Source organism: Chiloscyllium plagiosum, unplaced genomic scaffold (genome assembly GCF_037043375.1).
Source record: "Chiloscyllium plagiosum isolate Xiang-an unplaced genomic scaffold, Cpla_swu_hap1 HiC_scaffold_34, whole genome shotgun sequence".
NCBI classification, from domain to species: domain Eukaryota; kingdom Metazoa; phylum Chordata; class Chondrichthyes; order Orectolobiformes; family Hemiscylliidae; genus Chiloscyllium; species Chiloscyllium plagiosum.
In genome coordinates, this window is record NW_028270172.1 from 5,649,482 (window position 1) to 5,674,664 (window position 25,183).

Consider the following 25,183-nt stretch of genomic DNA (forward strand, 5'->3'; position numbering starts at 1 on the left):
TTTAGTTAGAACCCCACTAATCCTTCTTAACTCCATCGAGTAAAAAACCTGGAGTCCTCAAACATTCCTCATACGTTAAGCTTTTCATTCCTGGGACCATTCTTGCAAACCTCCTCTGAACATGCTCCAGGGCTAGGACATCCTTAAAACTAAGTCTTCTATGGTTTATGAGCAAGGGCTTGGACATTGATTGAGATGAGAATGTGAATAATGTCTTCAATTGCCATGATTTGGAGATGCCGGTGTTGGACTGGGGTGTACAAAGTTAAAAATCACACAACACCAGGTTATAGTCCAACAGGTTTAATTGGAAGCACTAGCTTTCAGAGCTCTGCTACCTGATGAAGGAGCAGCGCTCCGAAAGCTAGTGTTTCCAATTAAACCTGTTGGACTATAACCTAGTATTGTGTGATTTTTAACATCAATTGCCATGATCTCTCCATAATTTCAATAAAGGTTCAGGAGCAATTTTGATCTAATCCAAAGCATCAATGGGATTGAGGACACCGAGGGGTGGAAATTCAATCAGTGGTCAGTATCTCTCCAATACATTCACTGTTCTTGGGAATGACAGCTGCTATTGATAATACTGTAATACCCAACCACAGAAATGCACTGGCTCCCTGGAGATGAGAGAGTAAGGTTCGGTGGCACTCAAAATGATGAGGGTCAGTAGAGAGGACCTGGTGGGGTTTGGAGGCAAGGGCAAGGGAGTGACCCCCTACCCTCCCCCCTCCTCCAATTTCTCAGTACTTGATCTCAAGCATCAACCGAGCACCACCCAAGGGAAATCATTGGCAAACCCAGGGGCTGGGAAAGAGCTGAATAGGTACCATTCTATCCTTGAGTCACCACTAAATTCCTATGGGCTCAAGAATGATTAATGTTAAGTGGCTCATTAATGAGTCTGATTCTTCACTTACCACCAGTTGTCTGGGATCCCGTGTTTGGCTTTTGCATGCCTCACTTTAACTGGGGACACTGGAAACCAGATTCTCCCTGAATTCCTCACTACTATGCCCAGATGGTAGGGTCAGCTAAATTCTGGGAGCATTCTGGACATGATTTTATTGCCTCATTTCCTACAAGTCAACAGGAACTACAACTTTAAGAGTACCTGATTAGTTGTAAAGCACTTTGGGATGTTGGAGGTCATTCAAGCCACTCGCTTGGAAGTCAGGGCTTTTTTATTCTCATTGGTTAAACTTCCACTCTAAGCTGGGAGTGTGGCCCAATGTTTGAAGGATGTGCTTCTGATCTTTATGCATCTGTTCTCATGGGCTGAATGCATTGCTCATGAAAATTGTGAGAGGAGAGCCAGAGGGTTTGGCACCTGCAGAGGTGGATGTTAGATGGGCAACCAACACCCTTCCCCTCACTCATGCTCCCCATAGCCTCATATGGACCAACACCTACTGCCTCATGACATCATCCACTCCCCACTCGCTGTGATGCCAATCTATGCCCAACACTCGCTTCCATGCCCCTTCATATTCTCTATGTCAACTAATGCCCCATACCACCTCGTACTCATGGCTCTTTAAGCAAATCTGTAAGAGCCTTTACGGCTCCCATCTCAACTTAGTGTCAATCAATACCAATCTATGACCCACTTTCCAACCTTCACCCTTCCACTCCCAATGGCAAAAGTGGGGACTGCAGATGCTGCAAATCAGAGTCTAGATTAGAGTGGTGCTGGAAAAGCACAGCAGGTCAGGCTGCATCCGAGGAGTAGGAAAATCAATGTTTCGAGCAAAAGCCTTTCATCAGGACTAGAATTAGAAAGAAAAACATCTATTTTTCTACTCCTTGGATGCTGCCTGACCTGCTGTGTTTTTCCAGCACCGCTCTAATCTAGACTTCCACTCCCAATGCCAACCCATCCATTTTTCATCTGGATAGCCCTCCAAATCCATTGAATATCAAAGTGACCACTGCAGAGTTAATGCTTAAAAGAACACATCCTAATGAAACCAACCCATTGAATTAATTTAACTTCCAACAAGTGCCTGATTGCTCATGGAAACAAACACTTCATTTTTCTACACAATACTTTACAAAAAACACACACCTGTATTCTTAACTCCGTATCCAAAACTTATAGCTGTTAATTCAGCTGTGAACTTAAAAGACCCCATCTCCCCCCAATAAATACTCAGTCATACAGCACAGAAACAGGCCCTTCATCCCAACTCATCCATGCTGGCCAGCTTTCCTAAACTGAACTTGTCCCATTTACCTTTGTTTGGCCTTTATCCCTCTAGACCTTTACTATCTATGTACTTGTGTTTTCAATAGTTTTGGTTTTTGGTTACAGAAAACTGATCCATAATGTTTATGAAGTATATTTTACTCTCTGGAATTTACATGCAGGAAGACAATTCAGAAAGCAATATCAGTAATGTAGAGACAGTAAGCCCTATCTCTGTCAATAATGTGCCAAGTTCATCTCAGCCAGAATTGTAATTTTTTTCTGGTGCGGCCGCATCTGGAATATTGTGTGCAGTTTTGGTCGCCGTACTATAGGAAGGATGTGGAGGCACTGGAACGGGTGCAGAGGAGGTTTACCAGGATGTTGCCTGGTATGGTAGAAAGATCGTATGAGGAAAGGCTGAGGCACTTGGGGTTGTTTTCATTGGAGAAAAGAAGGTTTAGGGGTGACTTGATAGAGGTGTACAAGATGATTAGGGGTTTAGATAGGGTCAACAGTGAGAATCTTTTTCCACGTATGGAGTCAGCTATTACAAGGGGGCATAGCTTTACATTAAGGGGGGGTAGGTATAGGACAGATGTTAGGGGTAGTTTCTTTACTCAGCGAGTCGTGAGTTCATGGAATGCCCTGCCAGTAGCAGTGGTGGACTCTCCCTCATTATGGGCATTTAAGCGGGCATTGGATAGGCATATGGAGGATAGTGGGCTAGTGTAGGTTAGGTGGGCTTGGGTCGGCGCAACATCGAGGGCCGAAGGGCCTGTACTGCGCTGTATTCTTCTTAGTTCTATGTTCTATGTAATTATACTCAAGTGAAAATTGCCAATCAGACATGTTAAAATAATTGCTCTTTCATCAATCTAAAGTCTAATTTTGATTATTACATCTTTCTAATTTATTTATCTTTGCAAAATGAGGACTAATAGCTGTTGAGATACTACAGTTTATATTTAATGTGAATGATGAATTATTTAGTCAGGATTATATATGCATTAATTAATGTTTAAGGTGGGGCTGGTGGAACTGAAAACCTTTTGGAATAGCTATCAAGAGCATAAAGAGATAGAATAGTGAAAGAAAAAAAGAGTCTTTGTTTCACATTCATTCAGAATTCCAATTATTTTGTTCTCAAATATTCATCTGAGTTTTTGGATTAGTTCTTGGGCTCTGATAGGAGTGTTCAAAATGTAGTTGGTCTGAATTGAAACCTGAAACTAACTCTCCCTATCTGATAGAGTTCCTGTGGAGCACTGAAAGGGGTGCAGAAGGGATTTACTTGTTGCCTGGGATGGTATATTTTAGCAATGATGAGTGGCAATGTCGCTACTCCTGAACTAAGAGGCCTTGGTTCAAATCCCACCTGCTCCAGAAGTCTGTAATAACATCTCGGAACAGGTTGGTTTAAGGTAACCTTTTGCTATAAATTCTGTCTTATGGTCCTGCTTCACAACCACCTGATGAAGGAGCAGTGTTTTGTAAAGTAGTGCTTCCAAATAAACCTGTTGGACTATGACCTGGTGTTGTGTGATTTTTAACTTTTTAAAGGTTGTAACGGTTCCCATCTGTGCAATGCATTAGAGATTCCCATCACTCTCTGGTTGAAAAAGGTTTCCTTCAAATAGCCTTTAAACCATCCGCCTTTCACTTTAAAATCATTCCTGCTTTTTCTTATCCCTTCAAGTAATGGGAACAGCTGCTTTTTATTCACCATATCTATGTCCCTTATCATCTTGTTGATATTGATCAGGTCCTCTTCACCCTCTCTGCTTCAAAGCAAACTACCCAAACGCATTCAGCTCCTCATCATTGCTAAAATATACCACCCAGGCAACAAATACATCTCTTCTGCACCCCTTTGAGTGCTCCAGTTGTGGCCTGACCAAAGTACTGCACAGCTCCAACATGACCTTCCCACTCTTATAATCTGTGCCTCCACTGATAAAGGCAAAAGTCTTTTTAACTATCCTATTAAACTATCCTGGCACCTTCCAGGGTGTATGGACACACTCCCGAAGATCCCTCTGTTCTTCTGAGCTTCCTCGTGTCTTACCATTCATTGAGTACTCCCTCGTCTTGTTTCTTCTTTCACAGTGCATCACCTCACACTTGCCTGGGTAAGTTCCATCTGCCACTGATCTGTCCATCTGACCAACCCATCTATATCCTCCTATAAACTAACACCTTGTTCCTCATTCATGAACTACCCTGCCAATCTTTGTGTTAACTGCAAACGTGCTTATCATCCCCCCATATTCTCATCTACATTTATCTATATCACAAACAATAATTTACAGAGCACTCATGCTTGTTGCACACGACTGGATATTAGCCTCCAGTTACATATTCAGTCTTCTACCATAGCCCCCTGTCTCCTATCCCAAAGCCAGTTTTGATCCAATTTGCCAAGTTGCACTGGATCCCATGACTCTTCTCTTCTTTCTCAGTCTCCCATGTGGGACTTTATCAAAGGCTTAGCTGAAATCCACATAGACTTTATCAATTGCACAGCCCTCATTGACACACCTGGTCACCTCCTCAAAAAATTAAATCAAGTTTGTATGACATGACCTCCCTTTGACAAAGTCATGCTGACTATCCCTGATCAGACCTACCAGTCATGCAAGACTCACTGATCTCAAATTATCTGGCTTATCTTAACCATTCTTTGTGAAAATTGGTACCATGTTAACTGTCTGTAGTCCGCTAACACCTCTTGTATGGCCAGAGAGGAATTAGAAAATTGGTTCGGAGCTTCTGAATTCCCTCCATCCTTTCCATAGCAGTTTGGTATACAACCCATCCAGACTGGGGGTTTGGCCATCTTTAAGCCGTTAAAATATCCAAGATCTTCTCAGTCCATGATCCAAAGGAATGTAATGACATTTCTCAATAAGTTATTGAATGGAAAAAATAAATCTGTTTATCCCACAAGCATGTCAGAAAATCAATACTAGATAACAGTTCACAATTATTAAAAATAAAATTAGAAACTGCTGGAAAATCTCAGCAGGTTAAGTAGCATTTATGGAGATGAAGCTGAGTTAATGTTTCTGGCTCAGTGACCCTTCTACTCCACAGATGCTCCCAGACCTGCTGAGTTTTTCCAGCAATCTGATTGTTTCTGATTTCCATTATTTTTGGTTTCTGTATTTACAAATGTTTGAAGTTGTATTTATACATTATGTGACTGATCAAAACATGTGAACTTCAGATATAGAAACATATCTTTCCTCTTTATAAATACTGTCTGACTTGCTTGTACAAGACAGAATGTTTCTATGTTTTGTTTTATTTCAGACTAACATTATTTGCATTTTGTTTGATAACAAACTCTCTGATCACAAGAGTTGCATGGAAGATAATGCATCTGACAGCCAGAACAGGCAATCTCAATAGATATCAAGAAGGTTCAAGACAGAAGTGTTGTGTTATTACTGCCTTTCTTTCTTCTTTCATGTCTGGAACATCAAGAAATAGCTACATGTCAGTAAACTTATTTTGTTCTGATTTGAGCCACTTTTCAACAATGAACATTTTGAATTTTGCAATAAATCTATCTATAACATAGCAACATCGCAGAAAACACGATTATTTTGAAACTGAGCCCAATTTGGAAATGTTAGAATGACCACATGCCCAGGATTGCCTTGTTAGAGATAAAATTCCATTTCCAGCAGCAGCAATATACAGTAAATGATGGCATTGATCACAGTTACACAGGCAGGTACAAGTTTCAGCTGCTCAATGCTTGTACTATATTCTAAACATAGTATGCACTTTAAACTTTCTTTCTGCTCAAGTGGTTATAAAATGAATGCTCAGCGTGGCAGAATGTTTTTTTTTCTCTCTTAGCTCTGTTTTTTTTTCTGCATGTTTCCTTCTCGTTCAAATCAATTTTGTTCCTCTAGGCCATTTTTAGAAATACAGGCGCCTAGTTTTTCTCAGAATAGTTAAAAGAGGAATGCTGAGTAAGACAACAAAAGTAAGCCACCTTCAGATATTATAAAGTCCAATCATCATGTTGAAAGTTCGAACAAGCTTTTGTCAAAACTCCCTTGGACAATGTTACCATCTTCCCCACAAGTCAGTCACTTCCACATTCTGAATGAATGATTCACTACAATGATCAAAAATATTTAGTTGTAAAGTAAGGGGTTGGGAACTCCCTATTAACATCTTTACTTCAAGGAAATTTGTTTCCGCTTCAAGTTTTGTTTTGCTCATGAACGTAAAACATGTGGATAGAGCAGAAGAAGGAAATCTGATGCAACAATTTGCTCAAATCATTCAACAAGCCCATGATTGATCTTCGATTTGAAGTCTGCATTCCCTTCTGAACCCCAGATCCTTTATTTACCTCAGTATTCTAAAATCAATCAATTCCCAGTCTTTAGGCATCAAAGGACCATTCACAGCTCTCTGGGTGGAGCATGCTGATTGTCCAGACTCACAGCCTTTTCAGGGGAATCATTTCTCGCCACCTCAGTTATAAATGAGCAATGCCTTATACTGCTCTTTGGCTTTAAATGTATTTTGGAGAACTTGGTGCAATATCACATTTGTCTTTTATGGGCAGCTTAAATATTAGCTGGATTTCCACTTGAGGAAAATGGACGAGTGTTGCTTTCTCATGTATGGCTATTCCATCTATCTAGCCATCCCAGTAAATATCAAATAGGTTTCAAGCCCTTAGACCCCTCAATACTATGAATGGATTACCAACCAAGAAACGTGCTGCAGTTGGACATTTAAACTATTCTCCATTTCAATACAAATGTTGTGCCTCTGAGATATACACACATAGAATAAGAATATTATTCACAATGCTTTTGAACTATCTGCTGTCGCATGTTTTAAAATTACTGCAGGTTTTTAAAACTATATTCTTAAAATGGATACATCAGATTTTAAGCCAGCTAATGACACATCATGTTGCTTTGCCAATCTTAGCTCTACACAGGAATGAAAGTCAATTAAATACCAAAATGAAGGATGAACAATGACAGTCACTTGTGAAATTTGAAGATCCCTTTCTTCCCACAAGATTTTGGTAATAAAGAATTGACATGCTTATTTTTAAATTCACATGAACTTGCTGCTGAATAAATTTAAATTGGGGAGAAAAGAAGCCCTGAGCGTAAGAAAATACATTGAATTCATACAAAAAAACTTTACTCACAGATAATAAAAAAGCACACAAAACTATTTCCACTTGCCACTTCAGTTTGATTTCTCTTTCTTTGTAACATGAGTCTTGACTAATAGTTACACAGACAGAACAGAGGAGCATCAGCAGGCATATATTATCAAACACTGGACAACTGTGCAATTGAATATGATGCTTGAAATGAGGAAGGAGGTGATTGAAAGGGGGCAGAGCTGGGAGGAACTGGGAGGAGCTGGTTGAGGTAAGTGTGGAACTTTTCTGGAATGTTTGGTGGAGCTGAGAGGAAGCTGACGACTGGTCCTGGTATTAGAGTCAGGGATTTTATTTTTAAACTCATTAACACTCTTTAAGTACAGTTGTTTGCAATGGTTAGTTTCACTACATGGAGAATATCCCCAGTGTGGACTAGTGATCTTGATAATCTAAAACAGGGATCAGACCATGTTTTTGCATTTGCAAAGGAATGGATGCCTGATTTATGTACAGACCTCAGGCTCTACCAAGATAAGAGGTAGAGCACTCCTGCCAGGAAAGAGCACAGTGCATGCTACATGTTGTGGGCACAGAAACCAGTTTTATGGCTGGAAAAAGGCATGCCTTCAACAAATTTATAGCCCTTTGTTTACCACTATTCAGTAACATAGAGTGTAGGAGCAGGGGTACATCGTTTGGCCCTTTGAACCTGTTCCATCATTCAATAGATGTGATACTGGAAGAGCACAGCAGGTCAGACAGCATCCGAAGAGCAGGAAAGTAAATGGTTTGGGTGAAAACCCTTTGTTGGGATGGATGCTGTCTAATCTGCTGGCTCTTCCAGCTTCACATCTATTGACTCTGACTTGCAGCATCTGCAGTCCTCACTGTCTCCACCAGTCAGTATTGTTATAAACAAGATCAGAGCCCCTCAAAATGTTCTGAGAAGGTAGCCTAGATTCAAACTTTTTCTTATTTTTAAAGCAAATGTAAAGTGCCATGTTTCAGATGCAATGTGATTGGTCAAACTATTCAATGTTGAGCAAAAAAGCAATTTAATTAAAACTACAGTTAAAATAGAAGCCAAAGAAAAAGGACTTTCGAATAATAGATGCATTGTCTATTCCCATAAACACACCCTTTGGAAGAAAGGCAAATTCAGAAAAACAGAATGTGCTTCACATGCAAGCTAACAGCCAAGGAAGATAAGCCCCAGCTTTCAGCTATAATCAAGAAAGGGGAAAATAGCTTCCACTTCTTCAAGCCTACAACAGAAACTGCTTAAATCTAAACCTAAAAGCGAAAAAATAATTTAGAAATCCTGGTCTGTGAGAGCTGGCCACACTCAGTCATGCTGCTTCTATTGTTCCAACTTTAAAAAAAAAGCCTCGCAAGCTGTTTATTCTAAGAGTTTCAGTAGATTGCTCTTCTCCTCAGTCTTACAACCTCTCTTCAAAAAAAAAGGACAAAATAACCTCTTAAAGATGCAGCATCATCCTGTTAAGATCATGACGACTCCTCTATCTCAACACTATATTCCCACTTTCTCCCCATAACTTTAATACCTGTAAAATCTAGAAAATTATCTATCTCATTCTTGAATTATATTGAGTGACTTCATCTCCACAGCCTCCTATGATACAAAATTCCACTATCACTAAAGTTAAAAAAAATTCCTCATCTTAGCTGTGAATACCTTATGTACTGACTCTGCATCACATTTAAAGATCAAACATCAGAATGGGCCAATGTAGATGGTCATGTGATTAATGAAAAGCAACAAGCAACCCATTCCATGGCATCTATTGAACAGTCTGTAAGGTTTCTACAAAACAAGAAGAGAGTATTTGGGTTTTAAACAGCCAGTTATTACAACAGAGGGCAACATAAGTAAGTCTTCAACACATATTAAATCTATTTCCAGTTAAAACTGAAGTAAATTAAGAAAAGGAATTGAAAATAGGGAATTCCCAGTAAGTATAAATGCGAACAATGGCTCAACTGACATTTCTGTGGTTCTGATTCAGTGCATTGTCAGAAAGGCTGCGCTCAGGTACAATGCTGGGTCTGTGTTCTGCTGCCTTTTCTGTTTTTGGTAGCCATTTGATTAAACTCCTGAACTCAAAAAGTGACAAAGTCAATGAAAGATCATGCTCGTTATGACTGTTCACATAGCATTAGTGGAAAGTGCATGAGGGCATTGAACAACATCCTTGAACAGGAATTAGAATTTGTCATATTCACTCTCCAGGTTTAGATTTCAGTGAGTGCTATGTTGGCTGACAGCTTCATCAAACCAACTCTCGCAAAAGTCAGTGGCCATCAGACAGTGAGCTGACATGGTCAAGGAAGCTAACATTGATTATTTCAGCAATTTCACAAGACTGCAGTTTCAGTGGGAATTACCTTGCTGTCTCATATGATTCAGACCTAAACCAATGGCTGTGATGTCATACTCAAAGCTGTAATTGTGGGGATAGGCATGTTGAGTGGCAATAAGGAGACCCTTTACTTTTAAACCCTAGTTCTACATTCTCTCACAAGTGAGAACATCCTTTGGACATTCACCCAGTGAAGCTCCCTCAGGATATTAAATGTTTCAATGAAGTTACCTTTGACTCTTCTAAGCTCCAGAGGTTACAGGACTAGCCTGTCTCAGCTTTCCACATTAATCCAATAATTCCAGGTATTAGTCCAGTAAGCTTTTTCTGAACTGCTTCAGTGACTGATCATCTTTAGCTTAAGGCCCTGGCTAACTGTTATTGGCAAATATTTTCCAAACCAACTTGCTCAAGGATGTTATGACATACCTCTGGGGCTGATCGGGTTTGAACCCAGTTCTGCTGACACAGACAATGGGGCATTGCTGCTGTACCACCAAAGCCCCACATTATCAATTGTTGAGAATAAATGTCTAGAGTCTTAACAAGAAAAGGCACATGTCTCATCTGACAAAAGTGTACTTTATTCCATATAGCAATAGGTACAATTAACATGTTAGGCATAAGTATAAATATCCAGAGTTTTTGTCAGCACTGAGATAGTTCCACCGATACTGGTATCCAGTATCAAGTCATCTTTATTTACACATGACCAGTCCTTGACTTTAGTACTGCCTCATTCAGAGTCAGGTCCCAGAGTATCAGTATCTCTGACATTCCCCTTTTGATATATCTGCTAATCTGGGAACTCATACTCTATGCTGTCCATCTGGCTGCCTTTGTTACGATCATTCAGTCTCCAGTGGGATCTTGCGAAAAGTTGTCTGATTCTCTACCCAAAGGCTAAGTCACATCAGCAGTTTGGGTGAAAGTAATGAATCTTCAACGTTAACTTGTTTAGAATCATTACGTCACACAACATCTCCCCTGAAGCTCTTTTCCCCACAGTTAACTTTTATAAATTCATGTATATACTTAATCATTTCCCATAACTCCATGTGTACCCAACACAAAAGAGGCATGTGGAGGTTTTTTAAAAATTTACTCTTGGGAGCCTTTGTAATTTTCTGCAATGCACTTTGTAGATAATACACACTGCTGTTCCTGAGAATCAATGGTGGAGGTAATGGATGTTTGTGGATGTGATGCCAACTAAACAGGTTGCTTTGGTCTGGATGGCGTCAATCTTCTTGCGTGTTGTTGGAGCTGCATCCATCAGGCAAATGGGAAGTATTCCATCACACTCCTGACTTGTCCTTGCAGATGGTGGACAAGCTTTGGCAAGTCAAGAGGTGAGTTACTTTCTGCAGGATTCTTAGCCTCTGACCTGCCACAGTACTTATATGGCCAGCCTCTTACTAATTCTAATCAAAGTTAGCCTGCAGGCTGTTGACAATGGGGGATTCAGTTACAACAACATAGTTGTCTATCAAGGAGCATTGGTTCGATTCTCTTTTGTTAGAGATAGCAATTGTTTGGTACTTGTATGCCATGAATGTTACTTTTCAGTTGTTATCCCTGGATAGTATCCATATCTTGTACACTTAGACATGGATTGCTTCAGTACATGAGGAGTTGCAAATGGTGCTGAACACTACTAGCAAACATCCTATTCCTGAGCTTGTGATAGAGGTAAGGGCATTGATAAAGTAGCTGAAGTTGCTTGGGAGTTGCACAATTATTTTCAAGTACATATTTCCTTCTGACTTCAAAGATTCATAACTGTATGACTCAGGGATTATTGGCCATGATTCTGAACTTGTGTAAGTCAGTTCTCTGCTGAAAGATCATTTATCTTTTGGATGTCCTTCAAAGGAAGATGCCGTTGCTGCAAGACTCAACAGTTGGTCCAACATTTTAACAGAATCTCCTCAACTTCTTTAGTGAGGGAACACATCCTCGCTGATTAATTGTTTCATAACATCATCTGGGATGCCTTTAATTTCTTGAATGCCCATGATGGAAAACCTCTGCACTTTTTGAACCAACACGTTCTTCCTCGAAGTGTTGAGAATTTCTGAACAGCAAAATTGTCTTTTGATTGGGGCAGGTATTCTGAGCTTTTTTTGGCAATATCCTGGATGTTCAGACTAGGCAATTTCTTTATTTTGACAGTGCATGAAAATCTGTAGCCATTTCGGCTTCTCTGGAGTGGTACGCAGCTCAGCAACATTTTGTTCAAATAAATTGTTACCCACAATCTGTTAATGCATCTGAGTTGAAGCTCTCTAATTCAACTTATTAGTTAGGTTCGACAACTTTGCTCATCCTCTCTGGATATCTTTCTGATGAACTAGACATTTTCAAATCTTCACTCATGTTACCGGAGGGTTGCTGCTGATGCAGAATTCCATTTTTGCACTTAGAACTCTGCTTTGGGAAACAGTGGGCCAAAAGATTCCTCTGTGATGATGGACATGAAATAGATTTACACCAGTCCTGGAAAATGTGTAACCTCCTTCCAATTCACAGCATGAAACAATTCTCTTATGACAACATCAGTAATCTCAATAAAGTCATTTATCGTTTTGGTTTCCAAAGTTGAAGTGATTTATAGTTTTTAACAATTATTTAGAGCTACTTTATATCAAGTGCATGGTTCTGATTATTTCTGTACACTGAATTCTAGCCAATCAAGCCCACAACCATTTAGTTTAGGTCTGTAACCATCCCTCAGGTTTCAGACAACCCAAGAATGTTACCTTCCTCTAAATAGCTTACTTAATTTTAATAAGCTATACCTATGTGATACATTTCTTCCATATTTTAAGGGTCGAGGATTTCTCTCTGTAGAACATATATATGTTGTCACTATGTAGAGAATAGGGTTAATTCTAATTGTGACAGAAACTCTTAAATGAGTTGATTTACTCATTTTACATTTATATTAATGAATAGAATTTAATAAGCAATAACTTTGAATAGATAAGTATTTTCTTATGCCAAATGCTTTCAAAAGGAGTAACACCAAATCTAATGATGTGAAGGAGCCAGCGTTAGACTGGGGTGGACAAAGTTAAAAATCGCACAACACCAGGTTATAGTCCAACAGGTTTATTTGGAAGCACGAGCTTTCGGAGCTTCCATTCAAAACATATTAAACCAGCCATCCTCTACGGACAAGCCCTACAGATCCACAGGATGTGTTCAGATGAGGAGGAAGGTGCTCAAGCATGTCCTCATAAGAACAGGGTACGATGCTCAACTCATCAATCGTCAGTTCCGATGTGCCACAGTGAGAAACTGTAATGATCTCCTCAGGAGACAGACATGGGTTGCAACCAATAGGGTACCCTTTGTTGTCCAGTACTTCCCAGGAACCGAAAATCTATGTATGTTCTTCGCAGCCTGCAACACATTATCAATGAGGATGAGCATCTCACCAAGATCTTCCCGACTCCTCCATTCCTCACCTTTAAACAACTGCCAAACATTAAACAGACGATTGTTCGCAGCAACCTACCCAGCCTTCAGGAAAACTAAATCACAACTCCATACAACCCTTTCATGTCAATCACTGCAAGACTGTCAGAGTGTCGACATGAATACCACCATTACAAGTGGGGACACCACCCACCATGTACGTGGCAGGTACGCATGTGACTTGGTCTATGTTGTCTCTTTTATACGCTGCAGACAAGGATGCCCTGAGGCATTGTACATTCCCAAGACCAAACAGACGTTACGACAACAGATCAATGGACATGACACAACAATAAACAGACAGGGCTGTTCCCTCCCAGTTGGAGAGCACTTCAGCAGTCAGAGACATTCAGCCTCTGATCTTCAGGTGAACGTCCTTCAAGACAGACTTTGGGGTCGGAACTACATGAAGTGGCTGACCAGGGGCTGGTAGACAAGTCTGGCACACATGAGGATGGCCTTAACTGGGATTTTGGGTTCATGTCACACTACAGGTGACCCCGATATATATACACACACACACACACTCTCCCTCATACACACACACATACATCCCCCACCACACTCACACCCTCTCACAGTCTTCTATTCCATCACACCCACACACACACTTTACCAAGCTCTCACACGTGCAAGCACATACTGTCTCATGTGCACTCACACTCACACGCACACACATGCACACATAAGTCTATGGGGTGAATTTGTATTTGCAAAATTATATTTGCAGATACATTCTATTTTGTTCAAAAATGCACAATCTGCAGGAAGTCAATGCAGGCAGTCAATCCATGTAATATTTTGTAAATTCTACTTTGGAAATAGAACCAGTTTGACTACAGACAGACTCTAACCTCACACCTTTGATGCATTGTCTGAGCTGAGATGTCACCTTTTGTTATAAAACCTTAAGTTATCTCAAGAATGTGACTTAAAGTAAGTTCTGGGATTTACATATTGATGAACCGAAACCTGCATTGTAAAAGATGAAAGATTTAACAATCCCAGTTTGTCCAATATGTATGACACTGTAATCTTTTGCTGTAAACTCTGTCTTACGATCATATGCTCCACAACCACCTGATGAAGGAGCAGTGCTCCGAAAGCTAGTGCTTCCAAATAAACCTGTTTGACTATAACCTGGTGTTGAGTGATTTTTAAATTTTACCAAATGTAATAGACATCAGTTTGATGTTATTTGTAATTATGTAAGAATATCGAAGAGTGTCTAGGAATAGTTCAGGATAGCTAAAAATGGAATATCTAATAATACCCCAGACTAGAAAATCCATCAGCTTTTAAAGTAAAATTTTAGTTTAAAATTCCAAGCAGGGAAAGATATCTTCTCCTGTTGCCAAAAATATCCTTTGAAAAGTATTATCGGAAAGTTCTGAATATATCAGAATTTTTTGTAAAAATGTTGCCTTTTCACTTAGCCTTTTACTTTCATGTAATGTTGTATCATTTAGCATTATTTCTTAATTATTCAGTGAAGATTCTGCTGTGAAGTTGTGAGCTTTTGTCTCAAGTCAATTTGTTTGTGATGTTTTATACTCTAACATGGATTTTCCTTTGATCTCTCCCTTCTTTCAATCTTAAAAGAATGTTCCATTGAAGATTTATCAAAGATGTTTTATTTTTTCTCTGTCTATCTAAGTGTAGTTTGATCCTGGTGTCTAATGACATTGTTGTGATAAGGATCTTATCATATCAGTTGAATGGCTTTAGGATTTTTCCTGTAATTAACATTTTATTTTCATACCTATGTGTAATATTGCCATGCCTCTTTCCTGGCCTTTTCAGTAATTAATCTATTACTTATACATTTTGCTCTCTGTGCTGGGTACTGACTTAATGAGTAGCAGATGTGTGTTGTCTCTGTGAACCCTCACACTCTTTTCTATTCATACCCTAATTTCAAAGTAACCTTTCTGGCTTTTTCTGCTAGCTGTCTTTGATGATGGCTAAATCTTACATGAATATTGTTAATGTCTGTATGTCCTACCTAATTAGTTATACTTACTTCTGAATGAAACTAATGTTTCTAAACAGATATTATTAGATTATGTGTCTTGGAAGCTCAATAAAAATGTTCCACTGACCAATTGTTTGACTACTGTTTGTATTGGAAGCACTCGTTCTCTCTAAACAAGTTCAACTCCTTCCGTTAAGGATTCAGCAACTCTCATGTGTGTGTTGCTGTGTTACAAGTAACATGCTTTTAATCTGAGGAGTTATTCCATCTGGACCTTTATCTTTTCAGGCAAAAGTGAGGACTGCAGATGCTGGAAATCAGAGTCTATATTACAGTGGTGCTCGAAAGCACAGCAGGTCCGGGAGCAACCAAGGAGCCGGAAAATCAATGTTTTGGGCAAAAGCCCTTCATCAGGAAACCCCCACACCCCCATCACTTATCTTTTAAGCTCTACCTTTATTTCTTCAGCTATGGTATCTGATCTGACAAGATAGTGATTTCTGTATCAAGCTTAAAGTTAAAGTTGAGCTTTGACAAAGGGTCAGTAAGACTCGAAACGTCAGCTCTTTTCTCTCTTTACAGATGCTGCCAGACCTGCTGAGATTTTCCAGCATTTTCTCTTTTGGTTAAGGTTAATGGGATGTCCATTGATTTAAATAAAGCTTGTGAAATTCAAGTAAGATGAAATACTACTTTCAGTGGAATGACAAATTTCCCCTGCAAATGCCTCATGTAGCTTTCCTAATGGAGATCAATCATTTGATGAAGGTAGTTTGTCTAATGTTCTGACTGTACTGATCTATAAGTAGGAGTAGGTATTTGGCTCATTGCTAATTTGATAATGTGACCTGCTTCTGCATACTTGCTGGAAGTGAGTTACAACTTTGCATCTGTTCATTGTTTTGTTATGGTGGCTCATTGCCTGTGCCAGTGAGGTTTTGTTGTTTCATAACACTGACTCGGACTCTTCATATCTATTGTTTCATTTACTCTCTGGTTTGGCTTGTCTGATCCTTTTTCAGTTGTCCATGCTGTTCTTATTCATTTGAGAGACTTAGGCATCGCTGGCTGGCCAGCATTGATAGCCCATCCCTATTTACCCATGAGAAGGTCGTGGCGAGCTGACTTCTTGAATCACTGCAGTCCACTTGCTGTGGGTTGACTCACAATGCCGATAGGGAGGGAATTCCAGGATTTTGACCCAATGACTGTGAAGGGACAGTGGCATATTTCCAAGTCAGGGTGCTGAGAGGAACTTGCAGGGGGTGGTGTTTCCAAGTACCTGCTGTCCTTGTCCTCTAGATGGAAGTGGTCGTGGGTTTGGAAGTTGCTGTCTGGGGATCTTTGGTGAATTTGGAGTGATTGTCTGAGGAGTCTTTGTTGCTTTTCAATTAAATTTGTTCTTCTTCTCCCAGAATCTGTTTGTGAGTCTTTCTAGCTTTTGTTTCCAGCAAGTTATTAAGTAGTTTTCTCCAAAGTTAGATTTCTTTTTTTGACTGCAAGAAATCTGACAAAGACACATCAATAACTTGAACAAACATTCAGCATTTTATGCTTTATCAAAGATGCAGGGGTTGTTTCTGAAATTAGTTGGTTTTCCCTGAACATTGAACTAATTTTTTACATCTTGCTGATTCAAAAAATTGAATTATTTTTAAATTGAAGAAATTTTGAAGGCTCTTTAAAATGTTGTCAAAAATATTTGTTTCTTCCTTGATATTCTGGTAATTTGTCAGAACTTCAGCTGGAGGATATTGAACTCAACTTGTGCAGCACCAGAATCAGGCTTTAATATTGAAGAAATGTTTAATCTTAAGTATTGTTTTGCCCAAGATTTCCGATCTTTGTGTTCTTTTGAAGGTGAATTAAATCTTCAGCATCCTAATGCTGTGTGTAAGCTGTCTTCAAACTTTCATTTCAGCATTAAATCAATGTTATTTTAATTAGTTAGTATTTTAAAATTTTGTTCAGTGTTTGTATTTTGAATCCAGATTGTGCAATTATATATATATATGTGGCTATGATACTCTGTCTAGAAAATGTTATAATCTGTTAACTAATAGTAATGTCTTCTGTTGCTAAATAATTCTGCTAAATAACAACAAGACCATAAGAAATAGGGACAGGCCTCTCAAGACTGTTCCACCATTCAAATGGTTGATCCAACATTCCTCGCATCCACTTTCCTGTTCTTTCCCGTATCCCTTGATTCCCCAACGGATCAAGAATCTCTCTGTCTCAGCCTTAAATATACATAAGGACTCTTCCCCATAAGCATCTGTGGCATGGAGTTCTGAAGACTCACAACCCTCTGAGAGAAGAAATTCCTCCTCATCACAGTCTTATCCTGGTGTCTTATCTGACACTGTGTCCTCTGGTCCTAGACTCTCCGATAAGGGGAAACATCCTCGCAGCATTTGCCCTATCAAGCCCCTTGAGAATTTGATATGTATCAATGAAATTACCTCTCATTCTTCTAAATAACAATGAGCACAGTCCCATACTGTTGAATATTTGCTCACAAGACAATCTCTCCATACAAGGGATCATCCTAGTGAAACTTCTCTGAATTACTTCCAGTGAAATAATATATTTTCTTAGACAAGGAGTCCAAGACTGACCACAATACTGTAACTCAGTACAGCACCCTACATTTTCGCACATTTAGTGATGAAAATGCTGGTTTCTGCTCTCTGGAGGGTTTTTGCTCTTTCTGTAGCCAATACAGGAGGTTTTATTTTTTGCTTCACCTTCAGTAAGATTGGCGTTTTCTCACTTTTCACATTTGACATGATAATGGTAAAATCGGAATATGAATTCTCAATTTCCTTCAACTCATTTTCATTCCTGGGGCCTTGCATGGAATTAAGTTGTGATTTTAAAAATGAACAAATACTATCTTTAAGTGGCCAGAATGATCACCAAGCCTGATTGAGCCAACTTCTTGAAAAGGAACAAGAAACAAGAAACTTGGTGAATTGAAATTAACGCGTCATCAAAATGACTGAAACCTGAGACTCAGATTCATGTTTTTTAAAAATTTGCACATTTCTGGAAGTTTCACATATTGGATGAGATGTCATCTGCAGATTATTTCAGTTTGAAATATATACTATAAATCTAAAATGAAGTCAGACACAAGAATACACAATGGAACTGTATCTTTAGATACCAGCTTTTGCAGAGCAAGACAAATGCAGATTGGTAATGGCATACCAGGAAGATTCCTTCTCACTATCTCCCTGTTTTATCCCTTCTCAAAAATATCACCTGGTGATGAAATCAGTTGGAAAAACATTCTTTCTTGGGCTCTGAACCATATCCACCGAGTATTGTCCTTTAAGGTCTCTTCCTCTTCTCTGAAAGGATAGCATTTATTCTTTTCCTAGCCTTCACAGTTACCCCTGCATTTCCAAACACATTGTTGCTGCTTCTATGACAGTCAGATTTTGAAGTTCAACTGCTGAGTGTCAATCTGTGTCTTCTTAAACTGGTACAGCTTTTAAAGAGGTTAACTCACTTGTCTTCATTTTATTTTTTCCCCTCTGGATCAAATGGATTCTCTCCGTGATTGTTATCATCCTGAATTTCAGCAAGGATGCCTGTTGTTAATCACCATGTCATATTGTGCTCTTGGATTGGATATAAATCACTGGGGGCTTGTGGTTAAGTTTGTTCACTGTCACACTTTCTCCTTTCTCAGACGAGTCGAAAGGTCTGCTTCATTATAAATGGTAAAAAATAAAACTCTGGAGTCACTTAACAAGAAGAAATACTTCTCTTACCAAGTTAAAAATCACACAACACCAGGTTATAGTCCAACAGGTTGGACTATAACCTGGTGTTGTGTGATTTTTAACTTTGTACACCCCAGTCCAACACCGGTATCTCCAAATCATTCTCTTTCCAAGGTGTACTTTACTGCAGGCAAGCAATAAGTGCAATTAATAGTAACTAGTTAGACATAAATACTGGAATGAGGACCCAGGCAAGACACATTTGTTTCAATCAGGATGTGGTTTATGACTGACTGATTGTTCACTGTTATATCAGAGCAGGTGGTGCTAATACAACTTGAACATTAACTCCTTCAAAACCATTTCCTTGTGCAAGTAATACATTGTTTTACAAAACATTAAATGATTGCTAGAGGTTAGTGAAGCAGACATTATGAAATATACCACATAGGCACTTAAGTAGAGTGATGAGATGAAAGGGCATGTTCCCTGTGGCATCCTATTTGATCGTTCTTTTGGCTAAGTGAATGTCAATCCCACAGAAATAGACTATGCCCCCCACCCACTAGTGCTCTCAGAAAGCTTTTAGTGCACGTAGGTTAAGGTCAGTATGTGTAAGGATTGCAAAAGCTGCAATAGCCTTAAAATGAAAATAAGAGGGTACTAACATGCAGCGTTTTAAGTTGTTGTTGAACTCCAACTTGGAAAGTCACTTATCATCTAGATTTGTTGTACATGCAGTTGTTTAGTGTAATGGTTGTTGTTTCAATCTTGCTGCCAGCATGAATGACTCATCTGATCACAAGAACTATCACAAAACTGCTTGTTGGGCCTCACGTTACAGCCCATTTGCCTCAGTGACCTTGTCTTAGATCAGTGTACAAGCTCAGTCATTTGTCAATCAAAGTCAATTGTCTGTTTTCGTGAATTTATCTCATTAAAAGTAATTAGATAAATATTTTATTATCTTAGATATACCATGAATTTCACAAGCAGTGAACTATGCATAATGCAAGTTCTTCCCGATTTTGTCGTAGAATAAAGGGGTATCAATTTAAGACTGAGCCAAGGGTGCATTTCCTCTCTCAGAGAGATGCGAGTTTTTGGAACTGCTTGCCACAGGGAGCTATTGGGACAGAGACCTTGTGTATATTTAAGGCTGAGATGGATAGATTCTTAATCAGTCAGGTAATCAAGGATTACGTGGGGAAGGGCAGAAAAGTGGACATGAAGAGGAAGTTCCAAAGACTTAACTCTCTCTGAGAGAAGAAATGCACCCTTGTCTCAGTCTTAAATTGATACCCCTTTATTCTGAGACTAAACTACGACAAATCAAATTTCTGCAGGAGGAACTTGCATTACGCATAGTTCACAGCTTGTGAAATGCATGGCACATCTAAGATAATAAAATACTTAGCTAATTACTTTTAATGAGATAAATTCACAAAAACCAGCAATTGACTTTGATTTACAGCTGACTGAACTCATGCACTTATCTAAGACGAGGTCACTGAGACAGATGTCCTGATGAAGGGTTTTTGCCCGAAACGTCGATTTTCCTGCTCCTTGGATGCTATCTGACCTGCTGTGCTTTTCCAGCACCACACTCTTGATGCTCATCTCTAGCATCTGCAGTCCTTACTTTCGCCATGAAGAATATTGGATCAGCCATAATCCTACTGATTGGCAGAGCAGGCTCAAGGAGCTAAATGGCCCATTCCTATTCCTGTTTCTTTCCTATAGTTGTTGAGGTAAATTGTTTGCTTTTGAATTGAGTTCAAACAAAGTAAACCCTTAGGTGAAAGGTGCCTCTCCCAATTGTTGAGTGATTGATTGTCAATCGTACATCTTTGTTCTGTGAGAAAGCCTTAGCTGGTTTATAAATAGAGGGATTACAGCTGGTGTTATCACTTCCACATGAACAGAAAGGTATAAATGTGCTGGGAGCTCGAGCTTTGAATTTGTTTATTCATTCACAGGATACCAGCATCACTGTGGCTCAGCCAATATTTATGACCCATCTCTGATTGCCCAGAGGGCAGTTAAGAGTCAACCACATTGCTGTGTAGCTGGAATCACATGTAGGCCAGACCAGCTAAAGATGGCAGATTCCCTTCTCTAAGGACATTGGCAAACCTAATGCCAGGCTTTTTTTAGCTTACAGATTTTTATTGAGTTCAAAATTTCATGGTGGGTTTTGAAATCCGATCCCCAGAGCATTAACCTGTGTCTCTGGATTACTAACCTAGTGACATTGTCGCTGTGCTGTCCCCTTATTACTTATAACAAAATCAGTCCTAGAGATTGAGTGATAATAGAGTCTGGCTTCAGTTGGAACTTCTGGTATTCAAGCAACATTCCAATCTTCATTATTAATGGTTCAAATACATTTAACAGTTGTTAAAACCTCCAGAGAATTCATTCTCTAACAAGGGGACAGCAATCTGAGGAAAGAAGTAGCAAGAAGCCAAAACAAAAGACAGAAAAAAAGAGCTGAAAACTTCCAACAATAGACCAACCAACAGAAGGACCACAGGAGATTTGTGTTATGGTGAAGTTGTGCAACAATTCATCAGAAATAATGCAAACCAGTACAAATCTGTAATGGATCAATCAGAGTAAAAGATATTGAGTGTGATATACTACAATATAATGTCTTTCCAGCTTATATTTTCGTAAGGATTTGAATGCTTCATAATGACTCTTCTGGAAATTATATCAGGAACCATCTGGGAAAATGGAATTGCTGATGCCCAACAACTGCAACATGGGACCTGAAGAAAAAACTTGACAAACTCACAAACAAAGACAAAAGCGATAACACAGGGGCATGGATAAAGAACTTATCAGACCGGACCCTATCAGACACAGAAGAAGCGGTACTAGTAAAAGGATTAAATTTCAATTACCGAGTCGCTGACAAGAAGGATTTCCTAGTGGCATTAGAAACCACATTGAAGGACAACAATCTCATGGAAGAAACACAACAAACGATCAGACAGACAGTTGCACCTACTCTGAGCCGAAAGAGGGAAGGAAACAAACTGAACACACAAGAAAAGAAAGCCCTAGAAAACCTCAAAAAAGACAAAACCATCGTTCTATTACCTGCAGACAAAGGTCGGCTCACAGTCATCCTGAACAGAAGGGACTACATCGAGAAAGCCAAAGCACTACTCGCAGACACCAACACCTACCAAAAGTTGACACTAGACCCACCCCCACAACTAAGAAACAAAATTACATATCTCCGAAAAAAAATTACACAATTCCGGACAATTAAACAAGACGGAGTTCCAGAAAATGAAACCCGACGGGACCAACGCCCCACGATTCTACGGACTACCAAACATCCATAAACCAGGAGCCCCCCTCAGACCCATAGTCTCACTGCCCGGAACACCAACTTACAGACTGGCCAAAGAACTACACGCAAGACTGAAATACCTAGTAGAAGAGTCACAGCACTCCATCCACTCCCCCAAGGAATTCCTAAAATCATCAAAAACACCAAAATAGAGGAAGACGAAACAATGATCTCATTCGACATAACAGAACTGTTCACCTCCATCAACATCGACCTGGCAAAGGAAACACTTACCACACTTTTAGAAGAGACCATCACACACACCCCAACCACCATCAATCACATTACCAACAAAAACATCATGAAGCTAGTGGACCTGTGCCTCACCACCCATTTCACCTTCAACAACATAATCTACAAATAAACCAATGGCACACCCATGGGATCTTCACTATCAGGATTCATAGCAGAAGCGGTAATGCAAAGACTAGAAAAAACAGTCCTACCAACCATCAAACCAAAAATCTGGGTCTGCTACGTAGATGACACCTTTGTCATCAAAAAAGGAAACAAGATAGAAGAGACTTTAACATCATCAACGACACCCTCACAGGCATAAAGTTCACCAAGGAGGAAGGAACCGACAACAAACTTACATTCCTGGACGTCACAGTCGAAAGAAAGGACAACGGAGAACTACAAACCTGCGTATACAGAAAACCGACAAACACTGACCAAATACTTAACTACACCAGCAACCATCCCAACACACACAAACGAAGCTGTATCAGAACACTATTCCAACGAGCCACCACACACTGCAGCACAGATGAACTTTGTAAAACAGAGTCTCCTCATATACAACATATTCAAGAAGAACGGATACTCAAAAAATACAGTCCACAGATTCCTCAAGAACAAACCACGACAAGCAGACCAAACACAGCCAGAAACCCTAACCACCTTACCATACATCAAAGAAGTTTCAGAAATGACAGCCAGACTACTGAGACCCCTCGGAATCCTGATAGCACACAAACCCACCAACACTCTCAAACAAAAACTAACAAACTAAAGAGACCCAGTTTAACCCATGGACAAAACCAATGTCATCTACAAAATTCCATGCAAGGACAGCCACAAACATTACGTAGGACAAACAGGAAGAAAGTTAGCCACCAGGATACACGAACACCAGCTAGCCACAAAAAGACACGACCCTCTCTCCCTCGCAGCACTACACACGGATGAAAAAAACCACCATTTCGACTGGGGCAACACATCTATCCCGGGACAGGCTAAGCAAAGACATGCCAGAAAATTCCTAGAGGCCTGGCACTCCAACCACAATGCCATAAACAAACACATAGATCTAGATACCATCTATCAAACCCCCAGAAAAAGAACAGGAAATGACATCACCACAAACCCCCAGAACCCCATCCAAGAGAAAGATATAAATAGAAAGCAGGAGATAACAGCTTTGCTTCAGTTGGAGGTCACCACTGATGATGTTACCTCGCCAGGTAATGAAACATCTGAATATCAAACCTACAGCTCAGCGAGCAAACCTACACTCTAAAATGTAGTTACTCACACAAATATGAACAAAAACAAGTGATCACTGAAATCATAGAATGGGAAATTTTAAATGACTATATGGAATATCTGCACCTGATCATCCTAAGGCATGACTTCAGAATTTGAGTACTTGAATGTACTTGAGTGGAAGACTATTTGCACCTTTGGAAGAGAATTAAAGCAATCATATTGCTGACAGTAGATTTCCTACTGGGCCAAAACCTCAGTTGCTGTAACTCTGTACAGAGGGAAAGTGCTGTTGTGCATCTATAACCAATTTGCTGCTTTCTCTTAAACCAGTCAATACTTCATGTGGGGCATTAATTTCAATTGGAGTGCCCTGAGTATGCTGTAGTTATCAGTCAGATGCTTGCTTTGTAAATATCTGCTGTATATCTCTGCCTTGAAAGTAATTCTCAACCACCATCTGTGCTTTGTGCTCATAAATCTAATCCATAGCTTGCAGTGACATGCTTCCTGTTTAGCTAACTGCTCTGGGCTGCAGGGAAGGGAACAGTAATTGCTGTTGATGTTGTCTTGGATTCAATATCATGTCTCTGCAGAAATTGAACAAGGTCATAGGAATGTTCACTGTATCAGGTTATTAAGTTATGCACAATGCATTCTAAATGATAGGAAAAAATTAAAAGATAAATTTGCTTTGTATATAGAGCCATAGCATCGTAGAGATGTATAGCATGAAAACAGACTCTTCAGTCCAATTTGTCCATGCCAACCAGATATCCCAAATTAATCTAGTCCCATTTGCCACTTGGCCCATATCCCAGCTGGAGACAGGCAAAGCTGAAGGCTGGTGGGACAGGGTTCATGCGCTGGGCTCAAAGGGAAGGGAGCTACAAGGACTCACTGATAGGACAGAGGGGAAGATTCTCAGCAGAACCCTCACCATTCCCAATGCCTGGACCCTTGCTCAGGCACCAAGTGCATTTGAAAGAAGGGCACCCCTCCCCAGAAACCTGTAGTTTGTGGTGCTTGGTGGTTTGGTGAAGGTGAAGTGGGTAGTAAGGCACTGAAGCACCAAACACCACCAACTTCATTAATAAGCACAATGTCATCAAGCTAGTGGAGTTATGCCTTACCATCCACTTCACCTTCAACAGCAAAGCCTACAGACAAACCAACAGAACACCAATGGGATCTCCGATATCAGGGTTCTTAGCAGAGGCAGTAGTGTAGAGACTCGAACAAACAGATCTTCCAACCATCCAACTCAAGTTTTGGATCCGCTACATGGAAGACACCTTTAACATCACTAAATGAAACAAATTAGAGGAAACCTTCAAGACCATCAATAATACACTTACTGGCATAAAATTCACATAAGAGGAGGAAAATAACAACAAACTGCC

General features: G+C 39.8%; 1 long non-coding RNA gene across 1 annotated transcript in view; it reads left to right on the forward strand.

The window, feature by feature from the left end:
• The first annotated feature begins 246 nt into the window (after positions 1 to 246).
• The window catches only part of LOC148141113 (uncharacterized), a 151,080-nt gene continuing 126,143 nt past the window's right edge, over positions 247 to 25,183 (forward strand). The window contains exon 1 of the long non-coding RNA XR_015752770.1: positions 247 to 286. This is a non-coding gene — a long non-coding RNA (uncharacterized LOC148141113). The remainder of the gene's footprint in view (positions 287 to 25,183) is intronic.